General features: G+C 46.5%; 1 non-coding gene across 1 annotated transcript; it reads left to right on the top strand.

Moving 5' to 3' along the window:
- The first annotated feature begins 20946 nt into the window (after positions 1–20946).
- TRNAE-UUC (transfer RNA glutamic acid (anticodon UUC)) lies at positions 20947–21018 on the top strand. Its single transcript has one exon. It is a non-coding gene; the product is annotated as a tRNA-Glu (tRNA).
- Positions 21019–24946: the final 3928 nt, after the last annotated feature.

Raw genomic sequence — 24946 nt, 5'->3', positions numbered from 1 at the left:
CAAAAAGATCCACTGTGGGGAGACCCCATCTTAGCACCACCTCCTGGAACGTGCCTTGATGTAGTTCCCAACCGCTGGAACTGATGCTCACTCTGCTCAGAAAGTCCGCCAGCACATTTTCTGACCTCTTGATGTGAACCACCCTTACTGAAGAGACATAGCTCTCTGCCCAGGACAGAATCTGCTGCGTTAATGACAGAAGTGATTCCGAGCGAGTGCCCCCTTGCTTGTTCAAGTACGCCACTGTTGTGGCATTGTCTGAAAATATTAAAAGGTCCTTTTGAATAGACCCTCTCTCCCAGAGACATAAGTGCTTTCCTCACAGCCAGAAGTTCTCTGAACTTCGAGGAGCGACCTGCTTCCTCTGGCAACCAGGCTCCTTGAGCCTGCCAACCCTGTGAGGGAGCACCCCAACCCCACAGACTGGCATCTGTGGTAATCTTAATTGGGCAATGTTGTGCCCAATCCTTCCCCCTCTGCAGCTGTTCTCGCTGCTCCCACCAGGCGAGATCTAGAAAATTCCCTTCTGTTAGTTTTACCAGCTGATCCATAGAATTTTTCCTGCGATCCCAATGGAGCAAAAGAAAAGCCTGAAGGGGTCTGGAATGCAATTGAGCCCAAGGCACCCCTGGAATGGCTGCAGTCATTAGGCCCAGCAACTGCATAATTCGCCGAAGGGAGGTCTGAGGGAGCAGTTTGAAGGTCTGCACAGAGAGAAGAATTTTCACAATTTTCTCTTCGGGAAGAAAAATCTTTAGGGCAACAGAGTCTATTAGATAACCCAGAAAAAGTATGCTCTGTGAGGGTACTAGGCAAGACTTCTGTTGGTTGACCTTCCACCCTTATTTTTGAAAGGTCCGCAAAACCAACTGTAGGTCTTGAATAAGGGACTCCTTGCCCTGAGAAAAATTAAAAAAAAAAAAATTGTCTAGATATGGGACGATTGATACACCTTGAATTCGAAAACAGGCCATGACTTCGGCCATGATTTTTGTGAAAATCCTCGGAGCTGCCGAGAGACCAAAAGGAAGGGCATTGAACTGCCAATGAGACGGCTCGTTTCCCAAGAGCACTGCAAACCTGAAGAACCTTCGGTGGCTCTGGCAGATTGGTACATGAAGATAAGCGTCCTGAAGATCCAGGGTCACCATGAAGACCTCTTGTAACAACAGATTTCTTACTGAATAAATGTTCTCCATACGGAAACCTCTGTAAACTATGTATTGGTTCAGGGCGCTTAAATTTATGACCGCCAGAAGCTTTCTTGACCAGAAAGACGTGAGAATAAAATCCCCGGAACTTCTGATCTTCTGGGACAGGAGAAATAACTCCCTCTGTTTCCCACACAGAGATCAAATTTAACATGGCTTGCCGTCTCTCTTGGTCTCTCGGCAGGTGGGTAAGAAAAAACCTCTGGGGGGGGAGATTTTTGAACTCCAATCTGTAACCCTTTACCAGAGTTTGAAGGATGAAGGAATTGGTGGAAATCTCTGCCCATTCCTTGATGAAATGGCACAATCTTCCCTCTACCCCTAACCTGGCATCACTGGGTATTCTTGGAAGGGGCTGAAGGAGCAAAGGGAGTTCCTCCTTTGAGTTTGTCTTTGTTAAAGGACCATTTCTTTTTAGCCTGTTGCCTGTTGGCTTTAAAATTAGCCTTGTTTTGGAAGCCACGAAAAGGCCTCTTATTCTGGGGCTTATTCCTTTGGGAAGAAGGGAATCGTCTACCTTTCTCAGAGGAACGAGATAAGACTTCTTCTAAGGAAGAACCAAACAACAGTTTGCCTTCGAAAGGAATGCCACAGAGCTTATTTTTGGAGATCAGGTCACCTTCCCAAGATTTAAACCAGATAGCTCGCCTAGCTGAATTAATGAGAGCAGAAGCCCTAGCTGCGGATTTCACTGAATCTGCTGCTGCATCAGCTAAGAAGGCGACTGACTTGGCAATGAGTGGGAGGGATTCTCCAATCTCTTCCTTGGGGGTGTCAGATGCCAGAAGATCATCTAGGTTCTGAACCCATACGTCTATATTTCTAGCCACACAGGTAGATGCTACCGCTGGGCCTAAAGAAAAGGCTGAAGCATCCCAGGCCTTATACAGCAATGAGTCGGCCTTCCTATCCATTTGATCCTTAAGGACTCCCGAATCCTCAAAAGAAAGATCTGAACTTTTGGACACCTGCGACATAGGGGCATCTAATCTAGGACACTTAAAGAAAACCTCCTCAAAGTCAGACTGAAAAGGAAATCTTCTTTTGTGTCCTCTGGATTGGAACAACCTTTTTTCAGGTTCTTTCCATTCAGATAGAATCATGTCTCTAAGAGACTGATGTACCGGAAAGGTTCTAGACTTCCGTCCCTGAAGGCCCCTATACATTCTATCCTGTACAGATTGAGCATGCTGTGGCATCTCAATCTGCTCTGAGGTATAAATTGCTTTTAATAGTTCATCAATATCCTCAACTGGAAAGAGATACTTGGATGAGCTACCTGTATCCTCCTCTGATGCAGACTTTTCATCAGATGAAGAGACTGAATTCTCACCCTCCTCCAGATCAGAGGTACTGCGTGAACTAATAGTCTGAGATACTAATAAGGGAAGGGACTTGGCAGAGGTTGAAGGATTTGGAGCTATGGGTCTAGAAGAGGGAGGGCCTAAACTAGTAACCCTGTCATTCAGTGACCGAAAAGAATCCACTACCTCCTTCATAGAAGTCATTAACTCCTTAAAGGAGGAAGACTCTGAAGTAGCTCTGGGTGGGATACAATCCTCACAAAATAGCTTTTAATAACTATCAGAGAGCCTGGCTCTACAGTTCCCACATTTCTTCTTCACCGGTTTGGCCTAGAAGAGAGCAGAAACAAAGGCCATGAATAAAAAGGATCCATACAAAAGAAGTCCCTTGCTGTAGCTATCCACAAACCAGGGCTTACCTTGGGGACAGTATGGGACCCGGATGCTGCCGCTGGTTCAATATGAGCGGACGTTCCATCCTCAGACCTGTCCTCAGGCTCCATGAAGCAAGCGGAGAACGGTCGTAGAGAAGACTGCTGTTGTACCGCAAAAAACTGCACCTAGAATGGCGTTTTTAGCAGGCCATTCCCCTGCAGCATGTCCTCAGTGTCTCCACACCATGCTCCTTATAAAAACTCGGCATCCGGAAGTGCGTCATGTGACTTCCAGTTCCGGCGCCATCTTGTTGCATCACCGGAAGTCCTCCTGACGCCATCTTGGTACACCGGAATGAAGCAATTAGGTCACAGTTCCACACAGCAGCGCTGGGGAAAGGAAGGGAGTTGCCACCATTTTACAAAGGCAAGTAACCCTGAGAAATAGGAAACCCTTCTGGTACAGACCATCATCCAGGACTTGGCCACAACTAGTCCTGGATGAAACCAGAGAAGGGGGATCCACCAACCACAGTTACCAGACCATAAGAAAAGAACAAACGTGTCGGTGCTCCTGGAGGGCCTGGAAACACAAAACAACTGAGGGTCAGAGGAAAGGGAGGGGCCTTTTAAATTCTGATTTGTGTTTCCTGTAGAGGGCAGAGCTGATCATCTCTCAAGTAGCTGTCTTGGAAGGTGAGGGGGGAAATATGGGGATTTGGTCACACCATATTGCTATATGGTGCTAAGCCCACTTACTGCGACAAAGTACCCCATAATTAGTGGGTCCTACACTATCCATGGATTGGGAGATCCTGCTTCTCTGAACCATGAGAGCAAACACTCTTCTATATGGGAGAACTTTGAGGTCTCCACCCATGACACAAGTGGACACTAATGAGAGGCACTTAATGAAATAGAGTGGGGTGCTCCGCACCCAAAGGGATTTGGTCAGAATCCATACAATAAACAAACAAGATATTTGGGGGTCACACCCTAAAAGATGCATTAAAGCTGGTGCAGCCATAAGACCATACAGCAGAGCAAAATATTACAGCGCACACATGCAAAAAAGACATTTACCTCCAGCAGGGCCAGTTTAAAACACCTAGACAATCTAAAAAATATTAGCAAAAAATATGGGGATTTGGTCACACCATATTGCTATCCCAGTACCCCATAGTTAGTGGGTCCTACACTATCCATGGATTGGGAGATCCCAATTTCATTAAGTGTCTCTCATTAGTGTCCACTTGTGTCATGGACACACAGTACAGTGACAGTGTATAGCAGTGATGGTGAACCTTGGCTCCCCAGATGTTTTTGAACTACATTTCCCATGATGCTCAACTGCAGTGCATGATGGGAAATGTAGTTCCAAAACATATGGGGTGCCAAGGTTCACCATCACTGGTGTATAGTATTAGCACTGATCACTGTATTCGTGTCACGGGTGATGTCAGTTCTCACACAGTGTCAGTTAGTGTTAGATTGTCCGCCGCACTATCGCAGTCCCCATTATAAGTCACTGATCACCGCTATTACTACTATAAAAAAATAAAAACTCTAATATATATCCCATAATATGTAGACGCTATAACTTTCACACACCAGTCAATAAACACTTATTGGGATTTGTTTTACCAAAGACATGGAGCAGAATAGATTTTGGCCAAAATTTATGAGGAAACTTATGAATTGTTTATTGAATCTGTTTTATATCAGCCAGTGGTGATCAAATACCACCAAAAAAAATCTCTATTTGTGTGAAAGAAAATGACATTTGGGTACAGTGTTGTATGACCGCGCAATTACCAAAGTATCACAGCGCTGAATAGCTAGCTAAAAATGGCCTGGTCATAAAGAGGGGTAAATCCTTCCGGAGCTGAAGTAATTACACTCATTTCATTCAAAGTGTATGTCCGGCCAAAACATTTTTATTGATTAGTGTGGGAAAGTGTAGACACTGACGTCCCCCCAGGAATATTACACCGACACCCCCCCATCCTGACATCCCCCCAGGAATATTACACTGACACCCCCCATCCTGACACTGACATCCCCCCAGGAATATTACACCGACACCCCCCCATCCTGACATCCCCCCAGGAATATTTTTTTTTTTTTTTTTCTCCCTCCATCCCCCTCAAACCCCCCCCCTACCTCCACCCCCCCTCCACCCAAACACGCACCACCCGCACAACCTAAATTCTATTACACCTCACTAATTCGTTCATGCTCCAGCCATAACTTCCATATACTCTTGTATTTCTTTAAATTTCCTCTCCTTCTGTACCAGAATTCCTCCTTAATGATCATATCCTTGACCTCTCTTCTCCATTCTCCTACCGTTGGGGGTTCTTTCGCCTGCCACTTCCGTGCTATAATTTTCCTACCCTGAAACAAACATCTTATAATTGCCGTCTGGGTGTCCTTCAGCATATCATTTTTCTCAAATAAACTCAAAAGGCATGTTCGGGCCTCCATCGCCAGTGAAGATCTAAATATTACATTGATTTCCTCCACTAGTTTTTCCCAATATCTATGTAACTTGGGGCATCGCCAGAGCATGTGTATCAGGTCGCCTCTTCCATCTCCACAACGCTGACAACTCGCCTCCTGCCTCTTACCAAACCTGAATAATTTTTCTGGTGTATAGTAAAGTCTATAAATTAGGTACAGATGGGAGACCCCTTGTGATGGTGACAGAGATACCCTTGGGCCCAATGCTAGATTAAACTTCCATTGTTCCTCTGTTATGGTGCCGATCTCTTCCCCCCATTTAATTCTCCTCTTGGGCTCTACCTCCCCCTCCTGTCCCGCCTTGATTATACTCCTGTACATTTCTGAAATCAGCCCTCTAGATCCCTTGCTATTTACCAATTTCCTTAGTAAGGGCATTTCACTCCACTCTATCTCTTTGCCCTTAAATTGTGCCTCCAAGGCATGTCTTACCTGCAAGTAGCCAAAGAACAATCTATTAGGCACTGCAAACTCCTCTCTTAACTCTTGGAACAACTTCATCCTCCCTGCTCTATACATCTGCCTCAGACAGTGGATACCCCTCCTATCCCACTCTTCCATTCTCCCGATCACACTGAGCTCCTTCAGATTTTTGTTGTTCCATAACGGGGAAAATTCGGAGAACCCCGAGTATCCTAGTACAGCCTTTACCATCTTCCAGCTTCTGATCATTAACTGAGTTGTGGGGCAGCTATGTCCAAAGGATTCGGCCTCCACTGCCTCCACCTCCGTAGCATAACTGATGTTACTCATCCATAAGTTATCTCTTCCTGACCTTTCTTCAGGCACATTGCTGCCTCTCATAAACTGTATTTGGGCTGCTAAGAAGTAGCTCCAGGGGTCCGGCAGCGCCAGGCCTCCCTCCTCCCTCGGCCGCCGCAGCGTTTTCAAACCTATCCTTGCCACACCGTTCTTCCAGATTAATTCCCTGAACAGACTATCCAGCCTCCTAAACCAATGCCTCGGAATCCAGACCGGGGAATTCTGTAGTATAAATAAAATTTGTGGCATCCATATCATTTTGATAAGATTACATCTGCCGGCGACCGAGAGAGGAAGACCACCCCACACCCGACTCTTCTGCTTTAATTTTGTCAATAATGGTACTACATTGCCTGTTATGAACTGCCCAGGATCTTTTGTTATATTTACCCCCAGGTATCTCATTTGATTTACAATTTTTACCGAGTTCACCTCACTAGGGAGAGGATCTACCAAGGGATCTATCGGCAATAAAGCCGATTTATCCCAGTTAATCTTCAAGCCCGAGAAATGTCCAAATTCTTTAATTAGCCCCATGGCTGCTAGCAAAGAGGTTTGTGTATCTCCCAGGAATAACAGGATATCGTCGGCATACATAGCGACTTTCTCCTCTGCCCCCCTGCTTTTAAAACCCTGGATTTCCTGTGACGTTCTCAGAGCGATTGCCAAGGGCTCCAGTGCGAGAGCGAAGAGCAGGGGCGACAATGGGCACCCCTGTCTCGTCCCCCTCCCCAACTGGAACCACTCAGAACACTCACCATTAACTCTGACTCTAGCTTTCGGGTTATCATATAGTAGCCTCAGCCATTTCACAAAGTTAGGGCCGAATTTAAACTCTGCCAGTACCTTCCACAAATAGTGCCACTCCAGGCTATCAAATGCCTTAACCGCATCCAAAGATAGAATAGCCCTGTTGCCTCCCTTCTCCATAGGTACCTGCATGTTCCTATACATTCGCCTAATATTCATACTCACCGATCTATCCGGAATAAAACCGGTTTGATCCGCGTGTATTACTCTAGAAATTTTTTTTTTTAACCTATTCGCTAAAACTTTAGCCAGAATCTTGACATCCGTACATAAAAGTGAGATTGGTCTGTATGAGGCAGCATCTAACGGGTTCTTCCCCTCCTTTAACAAGATTATGATCGTAGCTTCTGTCATAGACATGGGTAATTTACCTTCCATCACGGCCCCATTCAAAACTTCTGCTAGTTGTGGGAGCAAAACTTCCCCATATTTTTTATACAATTCTGCAGGCAAACCATCAGGTCCTGGCGCTTTCTGATTCGCCATTTCCTTTACCACTTTTTGTATCTCCACCAGTGTCAGCGGGGCGTCCAGGGTATCTCTTTCCTCTCTGGCTAGAGGAGCAATTTTGAATCTTTCAAAGAACTCCCACATCTCCCCTTCTACATCTAACTGAGGGGCCTTATACAGATCTTCATAATAATCTTTGAACACCTCCACCATACCAGGAGTATGCCTTATAATGCCCCCGTCTCTATCCCACACCGCCGGTATCGTGGAGGAGGGGCCATTTGCCCTAGCTATTAATGCCAAAGTTCTACCCACCATTTCCCCTTCACAAAAAAAATTCTGTTTCTGAAACATTCTACTCTTTTCCTCTTTCTCCAGGATTAACTTTCTATATTCCTCCTGGCCCTCTACCCAAGCCTCATATCTGACTGTGGTAGGCTCCTCCAGATATCTAGCTTCTACCTCCCTCACCATTTCCCTTGTTCTTTGTTCCTTAACTTGTGCTTTCTTCTTGACATAGGAGATTTTCTGTACAAGAACCCCTCTAAGGAATGCCTTTAAAGCATCCCAAATGATACCTATCGGGGCAGACCCTTGATTCAGGTTTATGAAGTCTTTCAGGTTACTGATGATCCCTCCATCGTCCTCAATCACTTCAAGCCAGAAGGGGTTCAATTTCCACTCCCCTCGTCCAGTGTTCCACCCCATTTTCACTGAAAAAACCACTGGAGAATGATCTGAGAGCCCCCTGAGATCATAATCTATCTCTTCCACCATTTTCAGAGCCTCCTCGTTACAGAGCACCAAATCTATCCTGGAGAGGGTGGCATGCGTCCTTGAGTGGCATGAATATTGCCTCACACACGGATGCCACCTCCTCCAGACATCCACCCAACCCACTTCCTCACAAAATTGGAGAAGCGGGCCCCTAGATATCCCTCCAGGAGCCAGCCCTGTCGGGAATCTGTCTAAACGGTTATCCATAGCCATATTGAAATCCCCCATTACTATGACCGGTACCCCTGGTTTATCCGCTGTAAAATTTATCAGTTTGTTGAGTATCTCTGTTTTAAATGGTGGGGGAATATATACACCCGCAAGAATACAATCCCGCCCCTCAATATTACAATAGAGAAAAACGTACCGACCATACTTGTCCAGTTTGCTCTGTCTACAAGAGAAAACCAATCTGGTGTTTATCAGCACACTCACTCCTCTTGAGTACGAGGAATAGGTTGAGTGGAACTGCTCTTGGTAGCCCCTATTCCTTAGAATGTTGACCGAACCCCTATCTAGATGGGTCTCCTGGAGGCAGAGTATCCTAACATCCCTTATTCTGGCCATAGAGAAAATTGCTTGTTTCTTACATGCTTCTTTCACCCCCCGCACGTTCCACGAACATACCTTCACACAATTAACTATTCCTAACATTACCCTCGTATCTGATTTTGTGTCTACCATCACCTGTTCCTATATCTTAATTCTGAATAATACTCAGTTTCCAACACTGTTGTGAATAATTTTTTAAAATTTTAGTGCTATTACTTTTTGTGTGACTTCAGTGCTACGCCTGTTCCTATATCTTAACTCTAAATAATACTCAATTTCCAACACTGTTGTGATTAATTTTTGAGATTTTGGTGCTGTTACTTTTTCACTCCACTCTACCCCCCTATCTCCCCCCGAACCCTCATTCACACATCCTCGCCCCCACACCCTCCCAGCCCTCCCAACCCCCCACCTCCCCTCCCCCCCACTCCATCTAAACCCTCCCCCCTCCCCCACCGACCCAATCTTGGGCCCTTCCCACTGAGCTTCCAAAGTGACCGTGATTTACCCTTTAAACCTAGGTGTACCACCTTCCTCCTCTTACGTTGCAACCCGAACCCTTATAAGGGGGGTATTGCCCCCAGCATACATAATAAGTGTAAACACCAACAGGAAGGAGGAAAGAAAAAAAAAAAAAAATAAATAAAAAAATTTTTTGTCTCTCCTTTCCCCCTCCCATGGCTGCTTCTCCTTAAAACCCACACCATTGAACCATATATCCCTACTATACCAACTGTGAAAAGGATAGGAGGGGAAGAAAGAAAAGGGGGAGGGGGGGGAGAAGGGAGGGAGGCGAGAAAAAGAGAAAGGAAAAAAAAAAAAAGGGGTAAAAAGAAAAAACCCCAAATTCCGATCTCCTACTCCCTCCCCCCCTCTCCCCGAATCCCCTCACCTGGCCGCAGCCTTCCCTCATACCTTTCTAACCATGAGGACACTTCTGCAGGGTCATTAAAAAATTTCACCTCTCCGTTTGCTATTACCCGTAAACGAGCTGGGTACAGCAGCGCATATCTGAGTCCATGCCGCTGTAAGCTTCGCTTACATTCTACAAACTTCGCTCTCTGTCTCTGCAGTTCAGGAGAGAAATCTGGATACAAAGATATTCTTGCCCCATTATACAGGATATTTTTCATCTCCCTCGCTTTCTGGAGAATAGTCACTTTATCTCTGAAAAACAGAATTTTAACTATGAGTGGCCTTGGCTGACCCCCTGGATGTGGGACCCTCAGGGCAATTCTGTGTGCTCGCTCAATAGCAAACATTTTGGAGAAAGCGTCCTTACCAAACATGTCCCTGAACCATCCCTCCATGAATTCTACAGGGTTGTTGCCCTCACTCTTTTCGGGGAGACCCAGGACCCTCACGTTCTTCCTGCGTGCTCTGTTCTCATATTCATCAATTTTCTGGAGGCATGTGTCTAGCTGTACCTTCATCTTCTTAACCTCCTGTCTCAGTGGGTTCACATCGTCCTCCACCTGACTGAGCCTCTCTTCTAAAGCAGTGGTACGGGCACATACCTCTTGCATATCCTTTTTCAATATGACCAGGTCATCCCTAATTCCTCTAAGTTGGTCTGATAGATCCGACAACGTGGTCTTGCAGACATTAATTGCTAGAAGGATGTCCTTCAGGGATGGTTCCTGCTCTGCGGCCTCCTTATCCTTTATTGCTTCATGGCCCAGGCCACTCAGGCCACTCTCCTTTGCCAAACATGTCTGCAATGCTGATTCGGTTACTGAAGGTATACAGATTTCAGCTGGACCTTGGCTCTTCCTCCCCCCAGGGTGATTAATCTGTGCCCCTTGGAGTTGTGCACCCCCCTGGTTTCCCTTTTTTGGTGTGCAATTTGGTGTGTGGGCAAATCGCTCCAATTTAGCGGCCGCTCCCTGGGCTACCTTTTCCTTGGTACCTCGCAAATTGTGCGCTCCCTCCTGTGCTGCGGCCTCCTCTGACCCTTTTTTCCTGGTCATCTTATCCACCCTCACCCTTTAAGATTTTGGGGGCAAAGGTTTGTACCACCTGTTCAATTGCTGCCAACTTTTTTCTTCCCAAATAAACCAGTGATCTGTTGATACCCCAAGGGAGAAAACCGCTTCCGGAAACCGGCTCCAGAAAGTTCAACAAAGCCCTGAGATGGTAGCGCTAGACAATATGATCACCTTGCACCTTACAGCTCCCTCTTCAGCCTTTGAAATGCCCCCTCCAATACATCAAAGTAAAGACTCACCGGGAGATGACACTACAGGAGGGTTCCCCAGGTTCACGTTCATTAAGGGTGACACAGACAGGTTACCTCAGATGTGCAGCGCGCTGTGTAGCTGGACAGTCTTTCTTCCTCCTGTCATGCAAACCGCTAACCAGCGGCATCCACCTGTGGGCTGGCAGCCAGCGCGAGCGCTCAAATGAAGGATCCGGTGCGGTTTTTAAACTCCTGTCTCCAGGAGAGCCACGGCTTCGGCTTGATCATGAGCCGGCTGCTTGCTCCTTGTCTCCTCCACCCTCCGGCCGTCATAAACATGGGGGAACGCCGCTACAGTATCCCAAACATCCGGCGTGGGTGGCGGGCGGGCGTCGGGAGGAACAGCTGATAGCGGCTAGGTCCGGGTTCTCAACACCCTCCCCTCTCCCTCAGCCTCTGGTCACGCCCATCCTCTCCCACCGCTCCCCCCAGGAATATTACACTGACACCCCCCATCCTGACACTGACATCCCCCCAGGAATATTACACCGACACCCCCCATCCTGACACTGACATCTCTCCAGGAATATTACACCGACACCCCCCATCCTGACACTGACATCCCCCCAGGAATATTACACTGACACCCCCCATCCTGACACTGACATCCCCCCAGGAATATTACACCGACACCCCCCATCCTGACACTGACATCTCTCCAGGAATATTACACCGACACCCCCCATCCTGACACTGACATCCCCCCAGGAATATTACACCGACACCCCCCCATCCTGACACTGACATCCCCCCAGGAATATTACACCGACACCCCCCCATCCTGACATCCCCCCAGGAATATTACACTGACACCCCCCAGGAATATTACACTGACACCCCCCATCCTGACACTGACATCCCCCCAGGAATATTACACCGACACCCCCCCATCCTGACACTGACATCTCTCCAGGAATATTACACCGACACCCCCCATCCTGACACTGACATCCCCCCAGGAATATTACACTGACACCCCCCATCCTGACACTGACATCCCCCCAGGAATATTACACCGACACCCCCCATCCTGACACTGACATCTCTCCAGGAATATTACACCGACACCCCCCATCCTGACACTGACATCCCCCCAGGAATATTACACCGACACCCCCCCCATCCTGACACTGACATCCCCCCAGGAATATTACACCGACACCCCCCCATCCTGACATCCCCCCAGGAATATTACACTGACACCCCCCAGGAATATTACACCGACACCCCCTATCCTGACACTGACATCCCCCCAGGAAGACTACACCGACACCCCCCCATCCTGACACTGACATCCCCCCAGGAATATTACACCGACACCCCCCCATCCTGACATCGACATCCCCCCAGGAATATTACACTGACACCCCCCATCCTGACACTGACATCCCTCCAGGAATATTACACTGACACCCCCCATCCTGACACTGACATCCCCCCAGGAATATTACACCGACACCCCCCCATCCTGACACCGACATCCCCCCAGGAATATTACACTGACATCCCCCATCCTGACACTGACATCCCCCCAGGAATATTACACCGACACCCCCCCATCCTGACACTGACATCCCCCCAGGAATATTACACCGATACCCCCTATCCTGACACCCCCCATCCTGACACCCCCCAGGAATATTACACCGACACCCCCCATCCTGACACTGACGTCCCCCCAGGAATATTACACCGACACCCCCATCCTGACACTGACATCCCCCCAGGAATATAACACAACACCCCCCATCCTGACACTGACATCCCCCCAGGAATATTACACCGACACCCCCCCATCCTGACACTGACATCCCTCCAGGAATATTACACTGACATCCCCCATCCTGACACTGACATCCCCCCAGGAATATTACACCGACACCCCCCCATCCTGACACTGACATCCCCCCAAGAATATTACACCGAAACCCCCATCCTGACTCTGACATCCCCCCAGGAAAATTACACCGACACCCCCCATCCTGACACTGACATCCCCCCAGGAATATTACAACGACACCCCCCCATCCTGACACCGACATCCCCCCAGAAATATTACACTGACACCCCCCATCCTGACACTGACATCCCCCCAGGAATATTACACCGACACCCCCCCATCCTGACACTGACATTCCCCCAGGAATATTACACCAACACCCCCCATCCTGACACCCCCCAGGAATATTACACCGACACCCCCCCATCCTGACACTGACATCCCCCCAGGAATATTACACGGACACCCCCCAGGATTCCGTTCCATTCACAATATTATCATAAGAATAGAGATCTTTATTTCAGCCATGGGACTGTAAGGGTTAAATCTCATTCACAATAACATGTTCTTCCAGGAGCCATATATGAATTCACAAAGCTCACAAATAAGGATGTGGCTCCTTTAAGAAAAATCGTCAGTTATTTAAAAAAAAAAAAAAAAAAAGTCACCTGACTGCACTCTGCGATCTGATTGGTCCCTCTGCCTATGATGTCATCAGCTGAGTCTCTATATAGCCAGACGCAGGTCAGTGAGCTCTCAGAAGCTCAGAGATCACTGACCAGTGAACAAGTGCTTCTTATCTCTCCTGAGATATTTCTTGCGATTTTATTGGATTTGATTTTGTTCGATTCAATTTCATTGCTATTTCTATTGTCATACATTTAAAGCGAGTTTCTTTATTCCTAATAATGAACCGATTTAAATGTAATCGGCTTCTTTCTCTGAAAAACACCAAAGAGAAAGCCAGCAAAGGAGGGGCAATGGTAGGAGGCATCAGTGACCAGCCTGCAGATACCCCAACCAAAAAGCCCCCCAAAATGAAGAGGTTTGTGCGCGGCTGTTTCAGAGCCGTTGTTGGATGTTTCGGTTCCGGCTGTAAAACCAATGAACATCAACGAGATACAGACACCGAAATTGGTAAGTGTTATGGATAGTGATAGATACAAAAAGTACTCTGGATAAGTCACCTACACTCATCGATCAAATTATTGATTATTTGTTTTCATAGAATTATAGAACAGAAGGGATATTAAAGTGATTGATAAGACACAATCTGATCTTTATATCATCTCCTCTGTCAGATAAAAATCTGCATCCTCGTGCCTGTGCGTTATTTATAAATAAAACGGTTTCTACTTGTATTAAAGAGGAAGGAATCCCATCGATTTAACAGTTTCAAAAAACATTTCTATTTCTGGCATGTCGGGATGCTAACTGTCACATTGGTTGTGCTCTCAACCAAACTGTCAAACCATCCAATGGCTGCTGTCATAACGGATCACATGTGCAGCATTATGGCAGTTGAAGATTCACCACTTCAATACCGGCACTTCCCCCCCTTCCTTCCCAGGACAATTTTCAGCTTTCAGCGCTGTCCCACTTTGAATGACAATTATGTGGTCATACAACACTGTACCCAAACTACATTTTTATCATTTTCTTCCCACAAATAGAGCTTTCTTTTGCTGGTATTTCATCACCTCTGGGGGGGGGTTATTTTTTGCTAAACAAACTAAAAAAGACCCAATTTTTGAACAAGAAAACTTTTTTCTTATTTTGTCATAAAATGTTGTTTTCTCCTTCACTGATGTGCACTGATATGCAGCACTGATGGGCACTTATAGGCAGCACTGATGGGCACTGATTGGCACTGTGGTGGGGACTGTGGTGGGCACTGATTGGCACTGTGGTGGGCACTGAGAGACTATGAGGGGGCACTGCTGGCAGTTGTTGGGCACCTTTCATGGGGGCTGCACTGATAATCAATGTGCTGATTATCAGCACAGACCCCCCTCTGACAGAGAGAGCTGCCGATTGGCTCTCCCTGTCAGCACGAACCGAGGAATGCCGTTTACCGGCACTTCCAGGTTCACGCGATGATCACATGGTAAGAAGCCTCTGTCAGGACTCCGGTGTCAGGACTCTGCAGCCCTGATACATGGGAGTCAGCGCAGAGGGGGAAGGGTAGAAACTGGTAGGATCAGCCAGCTATTTCATACACAGCACAAGCTCTATAACAGGCTTTAAAGGAACAGGATCTTCTTTAATGGTGCCAAAACACACAAAAATATATTTTGTTATAAAAACATCAAAGTTTTAAAAGAAACGGGGGGACAATGAATGTTGTCCACATTTCATAAAGACAATTCAGTGCACATGTACAATATACACATAAAGTAGTTACTGTAACCAGCGTGATGCTTGTTGCTTGACGTGTTTCACTTTTCAGCTTCTTCAGGAGCTTACAAAGCAATATGTAGCTACAAAAAGACAAATACAATCAAAATAAAAAATAAACAACAATAATTCCAAAAATTTTCATAAAGAATTTTTAGTAAGTATGCATGACCGTAAATTAACATTTCTGTTATGAAAGTAAATGTGTATCAAAAAGATATAACAACATAAATATGTTCAATGAATATTAGAGATGCAACGGATCGTCATTGATCCGTGATCCGTACGGATCAACCTCCGTGGATCAGGACACCCGTGATCCGTGGAGCGCTCTGTGGCCTCGGCCATTGGAAAGGCCGCGGCTTGGGCCTAGCTCCGGAGCGGCGGCCATCTTGGTACACCCGGCGGCTGTTTACCACGTGATCGCTCCGTCAAATGACGGAACGATCACTTGTAACAAACCGGCGTCATGTCATGACGCCGGTTCCTCTCTCCCCTCTGTGTACTGATCTGTACAGTGGAGGGGAGAGTTCGGATGGCAGCAGTGCCAATACTCTGCAATGCCCTGCCAATACTCTTCCATGCCCTGACAATACTCTGCAATGCCCTGACAATACTCCGCAATGCCCTGACAATACTCCGCAATGCCCTGACAATACTCCGCAATGCCCTGACAATACTCTGCCATACCCTGCCAATATACCCGCCAATACCCTGCCAATACCCTGCTAATATATTACAGTGGGGGAGATTGTGGATATTACAGTAGGGGAGATTTTATTTTGTTGATCCGAACCGTGACTCCTGATCCGAGGAACGATCCGAACCATGAGTTTTTTGATCCGTTGCACCCCTAATGAATGTCTATGAGGGTCAGCACTATACAGAGGGGCACACAACATGAACATAAAACTCACCATGTATATAGAATGTAATCAAGCTAATGCACACTACTAAAGGGTCCAAAACTGATGTAAGAAGAGGTACCCAGGCCACCTACAGTGTCCCATCTGATAACAAATAGAGATCATGCACCCATCACCAAGACCAACATACACATAAGAAGGGCTTGAAGATCAAACCTACCTATTCATTGCCGCTAAACGAACAATAGCGAGGGCTTGGAAAAAACCCTCGGTCTCATTCGCAGAGGTGAAGAATTCCTTGACGACCCTCATGATTCACGAAAAAATGTCCAGCATCCTCCACGACTCCCATGCTAAATTCCTTAAGGTATGGGCCCCGTGGTGGTCCTACACACTCCCCAATCTAAATCCGACTAGTCTAGGTCTGTAGGTCCAACTTGTACTAGCCTCCAGCCTGAGGGACCTCTTTTGTCCCCTCTCTTCCTCTCTTTTTCTGGGCCTCTCGCCCGCCGCTCTCTGTTCTACTCATATATCTCCTCCTCCTTCCCCCTCTGTTGTTGTACATGTGTTCTTTTTCTCCACTCTTCCCCTCCCCCCCCCTTTTTTTTTTTTTCTCTCTTCTCTCTTCCTTCCTCCTTTCTCATGCTTGTTTGTCTCCCCCTACCCTGTTTTGCGGACAACTCCGCTCGTTTTTGTCCGCCTTAGCCCCTGGGCCTTACGGCTTGGGCATAGCGCACTGACCGCCGGCCCTGGCTGACGGGTCAACGTCAGATTGATATAATGTACTTTAAAAAATGTTCATTATGTGCTTTTATGTAAACCTCCTTCTTATGTTTCTGTACATATCCCCTGCGTGGGAACTCATTATCAGGGGGTTTTTCCCTTTTTTTTTATATTTCAATAAAAAACATTGTACCAGAAGATCAAACCTACCAAGCGTATCCTCAAAACTCACCGTATCTGTCAGAACAAAGACATAGCGGCCACCAGGCCAGACGGGACTGGTGGCCCCAGCCACAGAGCCGACCATGGAGCAGGAGGTGGCTGCTATGTCTTTGTTCTGACAGATACAGTGAGTTTTGAGGATACGCATGGTAGGTTTGATCTTCAGGCCCTTCTTATGTGTATGTTGGTCATGCTGATGGGTGTATGATCTCGATTTGTTATCAGATGGGACACTGTAGGTGTCCTGGGGGATGCTATTTATTAAATATGTCCGCATTCATCATCACGGGTGTTTAATAATAAGAAACAGAAGCACTGCAGATTACTCCACAGCACCCGAAATTGAAGAATCAGACCCCTTTTTCATTTTAGTGGGTCGGCATAACTGCCAGGCAACCAAAATTTTTATATGAAGGCCATTAGTCATCCCTGTGTCCTTGTCATGTTGGGATTATTTATTGTCCCTTGCACTGGAATTTTGAACTTTTCTCTCCATAATTTTATGTTGCGTATATATATATATATATATATATATAATGTAGGTGAAGGTGCTAAATCTGATTCTTCTTTTTTATTGCAGATGTACGCGGTATTTACTGCAGACACAGCTCACAAGGCAGGACTACCCCAGTGAGCGAGACAGAATATGAAAGCTACATTGAGACTCCACCAGCATGTGACGTTCACACAGAAACGCCACCAGCATGTGACGTTCACACGGAGACGCCACCAGCACGTGACATCCACACGGAGACGCCACCAGCACGTGACGTTCACACGGAGACGCCACCAGCACGTGACGTTCACACGGAGACGCCACCAGCACGTGACGTTCACACGGAGACGCCACCAGCACGTGACGTTCACACGGAGACGCCACCAGCACGTGATGTTCACACGGAGACGCCACCAGCACGTGACGTTCACACGGAGACGCCACCAGCACGTGACGTTCACACGGAGACGCCACCAGCATGTGACGTTCACACGGAGACTTCACCAGCATGGGATGTTCACATGGAGATTCCACCAGCATGTGACGTTCACACGGAGTCTCCACCAGCATGTGACATTCACATTGAGACACCACCTGAATTTCACATTCATGTTGAGACTACAGCACAATGTGAGGTTCATGTTGAGAACCCACCAAAATACCAGGGCAGCCATTTGAATATCTCCTCCCATGAAGATGAGGGTAAGCTTAAAGAAAAGGATAGGCAGATCCTGGTGGTAGGGGACTCTGTTATTAGAGGGACAGAGAGGGCAATCTGTCAGAATGACCGCGATCAACGAACAGTACATTGTTTCCCAGTCGCACGAGTTCGGGACATTGCAGATCGGATGGACGGATTGTTGGATGGGGCTGGGGAGGATCCAGTTGTCATGGTACATATTGGAACCAATGGCAACATTAGAAGAAAATGGAGCACCCTACAAAATGATTTCAGGGACTTAGGGGCTATATTGAAGAAAAGGACCTCCAAGGCAGCATTTTCAGAAATACTGCCTGTACCTCGAGCCACACCAAGGAGGCAACAGGAGCTTAGAGAGCTTAGCAAGTGGCTGAAGAATTGGTGCAGGAAGGAGGGGTTTGGCTTCATGGAGACCTGGACTGACTTTTCAATTGGTCACTTGCTCTACAGCAGGGATGGACTGCACTTAAATGAGCAGGGTGTAGCTCTGTTGGGAAAGAAAATAACCAAAAGGGTGGAAAAAATGTTAAATCCACCACCAGCATGTGACGTTTACACGGAGACGCCACCAGTATGTGACGTTCACATGAAGACACCATCAGCATGTGACGTTAACACGGAGACTTCACCAGCATGGGATGTTCACATGGAGACGCCACCAGCATGTGACGTTCACACGGAGACGCCACCAGCATCTGACGTTCACACGGAGACGCCACCAGCTTGTGACGTTCACACGGAGACGCCACCAGCATGTGTAGTTCACACGGAGACTCCACCAGCATGTGACGTTCACACAGATACTCCACCAGCATGTGACATTCACACGGATACTCCACCAGCATGTGACATTCACATTGAGACACCACCTGAATGTCACATTCATGTTGAGACTACAGCACAATGTGAGGTTCATGTTGAGAACCCACCAAAATACCAGGGCAGCCATTTGAAAATCTCCTCCCATGAAGATGAGGGCAAGCTTAAAGAAAAGGATAGGCAGATCCTGGTGGTAGGGGACTCTGTTATTAGAGGGACAGAGAGGGCAATCTGTCAGAATGACCGCGATCAACGAACAGTATATTGTTTCCCAGTCGCACGAGTTCGGGACATTGCAGATCGGATGGATGGATTGTTGGATGGGGCTGGGGAGGATCCAGTTGTCATGGTACATATTGGAACCAATGACAACATTAGAAGAAAATGGAGCACCCTACAAAATGATTTCAGGGACTTAGGGGCTATATTGAAGAAAAGGACCTCCAAGGCAGCATTTTCAGAAATACTGCCTGTACCTCGAGCCACACCAAGGAGGCAACAGGAGCTTAGGGAGCTTAGCAAGTGGCTGAAGAATTGGTGCAGGAAGGAGGGGTTTGGCTTCATGGAGACCTGGACTGACTTTTCAATTGGTCACATGCTCTACAGCAGGGATGGACTGCACTTAAATGAGCAGGGTGCAGCTCTTTTGGGAAAGAAAATAACCAAAAGGGTGGAAAATATGTTAAATCAACCACGTGTCATTCACATCGAGACTCCTCCAGCATGCAAGCATGATTCTGTTGAGACTCGGGCAGAATGTAACTTTCCCACTAAGACACCGGCAGATTGTGGCGTTACCACTGAGACTCTGGCAGAATGTGACGTTCATCAGCAGCTTCTGAATCACAGACTCAACTAAAAGTCTGAGGAACCCTCCCAGGGACCAGGTATGGCTTTACCAACACAGGTCTCTACACTGGTGGCGACTGCCACTCCAGTATCCAGAGGGCCTTCCCATCAGCCCTCTATTTCCCTTTTTGGAGCTTCTGAATCACCAACTATGAATGTAAATGGACAAACAAGATGATTGACTGTTCCTAGAAGAAGACTCAACAAAAATTCTAAGGAACCCTCCCGAGGGACCAGGTATGGCTGTACCAACACAGGTCCCTACACTGGTGGCTGCCACTTCAGTAACCAGACTGTTTTCCCATCAGCCCTCCATTTTCCTTTTTGGAACTTTTGAATCACCAACTATCAATGCAGCTGGACAAACAAGACAATTGGCTGTTCCTAGAAGAAGACTCAACAAAAAGTCTGAGGAAGCCTCCCTGGGACCAGGTACGGCTGTACCAACACAGGTCCCTACACTGGTGCGAGCTGCCACTCCAGTAACCAGAGGGTCTTCCCATCAGCCCTCTATTTACCTTTCTGCAGCTTCTGCAGAAGCTTTAATGTTCGACAATACGTCGCCAAAACATAATCACCTGAAGAACAAGGGGGAGTATGGAAGAGGGAGAGAGGGAGGAAAAGGGGGGGAAAGGTTGGAGAAAGAAGGGGGTGAGGGTTGGGGAACCCCCACACCCCTTCCTTACCCCTAACCTCCCCTCCCCCCCTCCTTTCCTCCCTCTCTCCCTCTTCCATACTCCCCCTCGGGCGTGTGTTGGACCGGCTGAGGGGAGGTTGGAGGCCGGTATTCTTTGGGTGTGTTTTGGAGTGTTATATACATAGATTGCAGTTTAGGATAAGTTTGGATTTCATCTGGAGGCGCTTTGAGTGGACATAATTGATGAACTCCGTTCAGCGGGGGCGGGCCTTAGAGAACAGAGGCCGCATACAGGCAGCACAGAGGCTTAGGGGTTAGCCTTGCAGCACTGGGGTCCATGGTTCAAATCCTGACCAGGACACTATCTGCATGGAGTTTGCATGTTCTCCCTGTGCTTGCGTGGGTTTCCTCCGGGTACTCCGGTTTCCTCCCACACTACAAAGACATGCTACCTTGCGTTGGTGGTGCAGTGGTGAGCATAGCTGCCTTTCAAGCAGCTGACCCGGGTTTGATTCCCGGCCAACGCCTTCTCCAATACTTCCTCAGAGAGAAAAGCGCTATACAAGGGTGGAATGAAGAATGAAGCGAATGTGTGGAATGTTTGAGGAAGAAAACGTTCCCCCAGAATCTACAGAAGGTGAACCCAGCAACTGATAGAAGACGCTTAGGCTGCGATCACACCTAGGCCTTCCAGATCGCGGGCGGAATTACTGCGATTCCAGATTGTGATCCAGTTATTTTCAATGGCACCCCAAATCATGGGACAATATTGTCACCTGACAAATCACACAAAAAAAATTGCAGGACGCCTATTTCCCATAGGCCGTCAGGCAACAATCGCGGCAAAATCACGCCTCGATTGGGATGATATTGAAAGTAAAGGGATCGCAAGCGTGTGCTGCGTTTTGCACCGATTCGGGAATCCAGAACACCTAGGTGTGACCAAATCCTCGCCGTGTCCATCATACGACAAGAACTTCCTGCACAAACGTCCCCCCAACATGAATAATACACCCATACCCCCCCAACATGAATATTACACCCATACTCCTCCCATCAGGAATATTACACTGACATGCCCCAACATGAATATTAAACCCATACCCACCCAACATGAATATTACACCGACACCCACCCAGCAGGAATATTACACCCATACCCCCCCAACATGAATATTACACCGACACCCCCCCATCCTGACACTGACGTCCCCCCAGCAGGAATATTACACCGACACCCCCCATCCTGACACTGACGTCCCCCCAGGAATATTACACCGACACCCCCCATCCTGACACCCCCCAGGAATATTACACCGACACCCCCATCCTGACACTGACGTCCCCCCAGGAATATTACACCGACACCCCCCGTCCTGACACTGACATCCCCCCAGCAGGAATAAGAAAATAAGGATGATCCTCAGCTCCATCTAGTGGTCATAATGCAGTACATGTATGACAGGAAGCTACACAGACCAATAGGGTGGTTAGAGGGTTGGAAAGGGGAGGCCACGGCGTGTCCATGCCCAGTAAGTGCCAAAATATTTCCTCTGCTCGGGGGTCCACACTTAAGGCAAGGTGATTTCTAGCAGCAGCTTTGATAGAAAATAAAGTATGTCGCTGTGGTGAAGCAGGGGCTGTTATCTGCTAGTACTTACCCTTAGAGGATCTTCGGCAGGCTTTGGCACACAGCGCTCTTTGTTGCTTCACTTCATCTTTCTCTTGATATTCACTTAACAAGGAGCTGAGGTATTCTTCCTGTGACAAGAAGAAGGGAAGACGTAAGAGTCCCTATCCTGGACAAGAAGAGCTCAGCAATCAAGGCTTCATAGCAGGACTCCAGGCAGACCTTAAAGTGGACCTCCCAGCAACTTTACAAGTCTGCATGAAGAAATAGAATATATATATATATATATATATATATATATATATATATATATATATATATATATATATATATATATATATATATATATATATATATATATATATATATATATATATATAGGACAGTGGATATATAGTATATACAGAGAGTACATACGTCACACCTCCATATCTGGGTATATACAGGGGATATAGTATATAGATATATAGGACAGTGGATATATAGTATATACAGAGAGTACACAGGTCACACCTCTATATCTGAGTATATAAGGATATATATAGGACAGTGGATATATAGTATATACAGAGAGTACATACGTCACACCTCCATATCTGGGTATATACAGGGGATATAGTATATAGAGATATATAGGACAGTGGTATATAGTATATACAGAGAGTATACAGGTCACATTTCTATATCTGGGTATATACGGTGGATATAGTATATAGAGATATATATAGGACAGTGGTATATAGTATATACATAGAGTACACACATCACACCTCTAGATCGGGATATATACATAGAGTACACACGTCACACCTCTAGATCGGGGTATATACATAGGATACACACGTCACACCTCTAGCTCTGGATATATACATAGAGTACACACATCACACCTCTAGATCGGGATATATACATAGAGTACACACATCACACCTCTAGGCACGGAGGAGCAGGGGATCGGCCAATGAGGGAAGCGGGAGCGTGCAGAGCGAGTTGTGGTTCCAGTACAGGGGGGTCCTTATCCGCCGAGGGGAACTTTCTCCCCAGAACACACCGGATGTACATCGGGTGAGTGTGTGACCTCCCCCCCCCAGCACACACCGGGTGTACACCGGGTGAGTGTGTGACCTCCCCCCCCCCCACTGGAGTCAAGCCATCAGACAGTTGCAAATCAGTGGTCTTGCTAACTTGTCTGATAGCAAGACCACTGATTTGCAACTGTCTGATGGCTTGACTCCAGTGAATTTGGGGCTCTGTATCTTTAAATTTCCACAGTAAAATCATATTGTATTGTAAGATTTCATAGAGGGGGGTGTGTATGACACATCTCCATTGTAAACGTATTGGTCCAATGGGAGATTTTGTTTCTGACTCATTTTGAAGTATTGTGAAAATGTCAGTTTGTAGCCAATGGGTTGGTATTTGGGGCCTTGTATCTTTAAACTTCCTCAGTAAAATCATACCATATTGTAAGATATCATAGAGGGGGGGTGTATATGACACATTTGCATTGTAAACGTATTGATCCAATGGGAGATTTTGTTTCTGACTCTTTTTGAAGTATTGCGAAAATGTCGATTTGTAGCCAATGGGTTCATATTTGAGACTCTGTATCTTTAAATTTCCCCAGTAAAATCATACCGTATTGTAAGATATCATAGAGGTGGGAGTGTATGACTCATCTGCATTGTAAACGTATTGGTCCAATGGGAGATTTTGTTTTTTACCCATTTTAGAAGTATTGGAAAAATGGCACTGTTTGTAGCCAATGGGTTGGTATTTGGGGCCCTGTATCTTTAAATTCCCACAGTAAAATCATACCGTATTGTAAGATATCATAGAGGGGGGTGTGTATGACACATCTGCATTGTAAACGTTTTGGTCTAATGGGAGATTTTGTTTTGTTTTTTTTTTTGTTTTTTATATAATCTTTATTTATGAAAGACAAAGTTTTACATTGCACAATAGCAAACTGTAAGATACAGTTACATCTTCAAAAAGTGATAACTCCAGGTAATACATTAATCCTTCTTATTTTTTTCTTTTTGTTAATGTATACAGGAGAAAAATAGTAAACATAAGAGTAAAAGTAAATAAATAATAACAATTCAACTTCATAATAAAGAATGTGCAACTGCTATAACTGTAGCTGGTGTTTTAGTCTGTGTCAATAACAGTTTGGTCTAGTGGCAATATAGTGGAGTTTGTGTGACTCAATGGCCAAGCTTTCTAGAAAGGACAAACATCTTGCATCACTTCTTTCCCGCCTTTCTTTATCTAGGAGAGTGACGGGATAAGGGAGGCGGGGACTCACGAGGGCAGGGGGGCAACTAATGCCTCCATCTGACCAACCCCCATGGCCCCACCTCCCTCAGACCCCCCATCTACTAGAGACCCATACCACGTCGGCACAAAGGTGCCAATACCCCTAACAGGTCAGGGTATCACGTGGCATCGGATCTTCAAAGCCCACATTATCAGCTTGTCTGTCCATTTCTGCCTGTCTCTACAACTTCAGACACAGTATCTGCTTTTAGATGTACAACTATAACCAGTTAAATCATAACTTTCAATAAATGAGGAAAAAAAAAAAAGGGAAAAAGTATAGAAAAAGTAGTAAGATATAGGAAAAGTAAAATGAGATATACCTGGGAATTTGCGTCCGACTCCACCTCCTCTCCGATCACCTCCAACAGCATCACAGGCTAAGGAAGAAAAGACGTGGCTCTTTCCCACTTTCCCTTTTGTATAAATAATAGACTGGTATTTTAGGGCATAAAGCAGTGTTCCATTTAGTTATCTTTAAGGCGTCCCTTCAAGGTCGGATC

This window comes from Aquarana catesbeiana, linkage group LG12 (assembly GCF_042186555.1).
Source record: "Aquarana catesbeiana isolate 2022-GZ linkage group LG12, ASM4218655v1, whole genome shotgun sequence".
Classification (NCBI taxonomy): Eukaryota; Metazoa; Chordata; class Amphibia; order Anura; family Ranidae; genus Aquarana; species Aquarana catesbeiana.
The sequence above is the reverse complement of the archived record's forward strand: the minus strand, read 5'-3'. Positions and strand labels throughout refer to the sequence as shown.